Source organism: Montipora foliosa, chromosome 6, assembly GCF_036669935.1.
Source record: "Montipora foliosa isolate CH-2021 chromosome 6, ASM3666993v2, whole genome shotgun sequence".
Classification (NCBI taxonomy): domain Eukaryota; kingdom Metazoa; phylum Cnidaria; class Anthozoa; order Scleractinia; family Acroporidae; genus Montipora; species Montipora foliosa.
Genome location: NC_090874.1, coordinates 11,017,626 through 11,022,625, shown reverse-complemented (window position 1 = coordinate 11,022,625; position 5,000 = coordinate 11,017,626). Strand labels below are relative to the sequence as shown.

The 5,000-nt window shown below is 36.7% G+C and overlaps 1 pseudogene; it reads right to left on the bottom strand.

The window, feature by feature from the left end:
• Positions 1-4,306, bottom strand: part of LOC138005031 (zinc finger protein 850-like) — a 37,615-nt pseudogene extending 33,309 nt beyond the window's left edge.
• Positions 4,307-5,000: the final 694 nt, after the last annotated feature.

Below are 5,000 nucleotides of genomic sequence, written 5' to 3'. Positions count from 1 at the left end.
TTTTGAATACTAGTAACTGCAAAAATAGTTACATAACCTCTATTTTGGAAAAGAATAAATCTTTTCATAACACCTCAAAGACATTGCTAACATTTTTAAAGTCTTTTGCTAATTTTGGAAAGGCTATTGAAAAGGAAATTCCTCAAGGGAACCACACTCCCTCTTTCTACTTCAGGGGTAATTTCTCTATCACCTGTCACCTCAAACGAAATCTGGAGTTTTATCAGCAGTACGAATGCCAATAAATCTCCTGGCCTTTTACGGTCTACCTGCCAATATTTTAAAAACAATTAGGCATTAATGATTTATTTATCAGAGCCTCCTGGCATCATTGCCTATGCAGATATTTGGAAGAGTCCAAGATTCCCTACCCACTTCTTTGCACTATGCGTACCCTTATCTCTATCACTGAGAATTCTATTAACTAAGCTCAATAATCAATGCATACATGTTAAGAGGTATTGCGCATCAATGGTAAGTCTTGTTTACCCTACAGAGAACAATTTGTATGTGCAAATGGTCAGAATTCAACTTGTGGTGTTCCACAAAGCTCTCTTTAGGACCCCTTCCAGTCTTACAAAATTAGGTGAGTGTACTAACGTTTCATATATTTAATGATGATACTACATGTAACCTTTACAACTATACCTTTCCAGCACAAACTTAGATCACCTTGAGGCAACCTTAAAGTGCCCATAACCCCAAAATATTTTTTCGCTAAAATGAATCTTTGCACCTGTTCGAGACGCATTGCGGCCATTTTTTCCTTTTTCTAACAAATCCTGCCATTTTATAGGCTTCGAAAGTTGCGAAAATCCAAGCATCTTTTGTTCACGACCGAGTCAGAAGGGGAGTGGGTCTATTCCTGTTTTTACGTCACAATCCAGTTTGCATGCATTTTTACAAAGAGTTAATGCAATGTAAATCAGTTTGTGACGTAAAATATCCGTGATGCGTTTCGAACAGGTGCAAAGATTCATTTTCGCGAAAAAATATTTTGGGGTTATGGGCACTTCAAATCTGTCCCCAAATGTATGAAGTGTACCAGCTTAGGACTTTTATTCTCTTTCACTCAGAAAACCAAAGCCTAACCAGTCTTTCACTGTTAAACATTGGAAAAGTTGATTATGCTATATACAATGTACCTGGTGTAACATTTGATGCCAAATTAAGACTGTGGGTATCTTATCAAAAGTGAGACACTTTTACATTCTTGTTACATCTGTATGCTTTATTGCTTGCTTATTTATCCTTTTCTATCGGTAATTTATGGTGTCCATGTTAGGAGCTACTATTATCCTTCACCAATCCTTAATTACATTCTGCACCTTCCTTCAAGTCTCTCAATCTACCGATACTTATAATCTTGACAATATGATAAAATTACAGGTAGTCTCCTTCGTTTATCAGTGGTCACACAGACTGTTTTAATGAATATTTTAATTTTGCCTCTTCTGTTCATTCTTATCCCACAGGGCAGTCATCTTAAATGTCAATCTTTATATAACTTTAGTCAATACTATCCAATATGGTCTATGCTATAATGTAATTTATTGGCTCATGCTATATGGAATTCTTTGCCCAGCTCTGTTACTAAGTAAGAATCTATTTCTCTATTTCATAGGTGATAACACTATACAATTAAGAACTCTAATTGCTTTACTGTTATTCTTTTTAATTATCCAGCTTAGGGCATGTCATGAAGAATCCTAAATCACATTCTGCACCTTTCTTCAAGTCTTTCAATTTACCAATAATAAACCTTGATGATATCATAAAATTACAGGTTAAGACTCCTTTGTTTACCAGTGGTCACACAGACTGTGTTAATGAATATTTTAATTTGTGTTCATTCTTATCCCAAAGGGCAGTCACCTAATGTCAATCTTTATAATAAAAATTTGGTTAATACTATCCAATAGTGTCTTAAGCTTGTGCATTTGGAATCCCTAAAATCTCAATTTCATAGGTGATAACACCATACAGCAGGGCTTTCAATAAAAATTTGATTAGTTGTCTACCCATATGAGAGTAGGCAGCTGTGGAAATAAGCCGGGGGTGCCATGCTCCTCCAGAGAATTTTGAAATCAAGAAGCTTAGAAATACAATTTGCAGCTTTCTGGGCATCAAAATAAGCAAAGCTAATGACAAAATATTTATGAGGAAAAGGAACATTATTTTTTATATTTACAAGAGTTAATTCACTTCATTCAAAGGCAATGAAAGAGTTATCAAAATTAAGTGGAATGAAAAGGCATTGACTTCTGCGATTGATATTCTTCAGCAAAAATACCACAGTATTTATGAGAAAACAACACAGAAAGTAAAAATTTAACCAAAATACATTGTACCTGTTCTGGAACGTGATTGCAATCAATAATTGTGACCCATCTTTGTTAAAAGCAGACATGAAAGAAAGGCTGACTTTTATTATGATACCACTGAAAGTGGCAGAAAGTATTTTGATCACAAACATATGCAAGATGAAGAACACATGTGCTTTACACACAAATTCTCAAGAATTTTGAACATTTTGTGCACTGTGGAGTGGTTAGGCTGTACACATTTTCAGAGGTTTGTTTCGGAAGTAGTTGTAGACCAAGTAGCCAGCAACTTGATGATCCACAGCCACCAGAGCTCTGGCATTTAAGCCGGCTCTCATCGAAAACCCTGGTAATACATTAGTAACAAGAACTCTAATTGCTTAACTGCTATTCTTTTCAATTATCCAGCTTAGCGCATGAAGAACTCCTGATGTTAAAGTGCCCCTGTGACCAAAAAATCAATTCATATTTTTCTTTGGATTTCAAAACTATGTTAACAAAACACTAAGTGACCCACGTTTTAAGCCTTGATTTCAAAAAGACACCTCTTTATTTTAACTGTAATTTTCCTATTTAATGGCCCGCCATTACTAACATTATGTTCTTGAGAGAGCTGGATCGAGGAGAAAATGATGTCAAAGGCTCAATAGTTTAAGAATGCAATACGTGTGTACGCCGCAGAATTAATATGCAGCACGGGGTTTTTGGGCTTTCAGACTTTTAAACTCACGCTTTGCATATATAATAAGCTGCGTTCACCGCTTAAATTTTAAGCTAGTGGGGCTCTGACGTCACTTTTCCCTGGATCCAACCATCTGAGGTCCAATCGGTCAGTTTTGAACCTGAGTAATGGCGGACCGTGAAATCCAAATCTTACACTCAAAGTAAACGGCCTTTGGATAAAAATCAAAGCTCAAAATTTTGCCAGTCAGGTGTTAAGCAAACACACTTTCAAAATCTGAAGGAAAAAAGGAAGTGGTTTTTTTTTATCACAGGGGCACTTTAAGTGAAAATTAAACTTTGTTGGGATCATCCACTAGATTAGCCAGTACACTGCTATCTGAATGGTCTTGATCTAACTGATTCACAAAATTAATATACACCTGTAATATAAACTATTTCCTGTAATTATGATCTTGCCTGTTTGTGTGAAGTTTTAGGCTATCAGTGAATGATAAACATAAAATTCAGAATGTACACTAGTACCTGTATATGTACTGTTTTTACATCTATGAGGTGAGTGTAATAAATTACTTTCTCTTTTCTAATTCACCATGAAATGTAACTTAAATGACCGAGTACGTAACTTATTTTTATTTTAAATTATATGGTCTAAGTGACCCGAGACACCCCTCCCCGAGAATTTCCAATTGATTATTTCAAACGTTCTATCAACCACTTACATAAGTTGGGTGAGACAACGCGGGAAGATGAGTTGTTTCGCCTCGGTAGGTAGAGTAACCCTGGAAGGTGAGACAACTTTTTTCCAGTAAACATTTGCTCGACTTCCCAGGACGAAACTGAAAACCTTCAATGCACATGCACAATATTTTCCCTCAGTGGCGACCGATGAGAAAGAAAAATGGAAGAAGCAACAATTTGGGGCCTGTTTTATGTTGCTAGCAGGAAAACATGAAATACTAACCTTAATTGTCCGAGAAATGTGAAAAGGCCATTTTATTTTCCGAAGAGTGTAATCAAGACACCCGCCCACTGACTCCTTTTGTCACCCTCAATTTATCCTTGTCGCACTTAATTATCAAAGGCAAGAACGTGCAACAAGTTGCATCACTATTACCAACACTTTCAGCCCTGGATTCTGTACTTTAACCAGAAACTAATATATCATTGAAGATGCAACTATTCTTACCGCCTGTGTGTTATAAAGATCGTCAGATCGACGTTAGAGAAACAAGTTCCACATCAGGACTTTTGTCTTGCCTATTTTACTTATAACCTGCTTTATCAAACGTTTGGCATCATCGACCAGCGACTGTGATGGAATGCCTAAGTACTTGATGTAATTGACATGTATTGTACCCACATGTACCTGAGGCCTGTGAGGCGCGCAGTCCCGTAATTTTTACGGCCAAGAAGGAAATGCAATTAACGCAAGGAATAAACGAGTAGATGGCTAATGGACACGTTGTAGGAAGTAAGATAAAGCGAGTTTTTAGGATTGATTTGTATCGAGTCTAACCAGAGGAGGAATGATTAGTATCCCATAATGCATAACGATTCCTTTTTTATTACTAACTGAAATCATAACGTAATCAATGCAGAGGTGAACAGTGCTGGAAGACTACCATGTTGTGGTTACAAACAGACCTTGGTGTCAAAGCTTAGGCTCTTAATCATATATGATATACCTTCACTGCGTGTCGGAAGACAAATTTGGTGTCAAGTTGAATGATTTTACGTGTTCTACATTGAAATGTAGTGAAGCTCATGTGAGCTACATCGAGTGCTTGAGCGAAAGGCGGCGATGCGTAATACGCGATGTTGTTGAGAGTCAATCTGTGGATGTGTACGTCTCCTTTGCTGGTTCGAATAAATTATTCCTTCGTTCAACATAGGTAATCAAAGAAAATTGAGTTAAATCTGAAATTCACGTTTGTGCGATCGCTTTCAAATGCAATGATCAAATTATCTTGATATCAGCAGGCACGTCAGAAA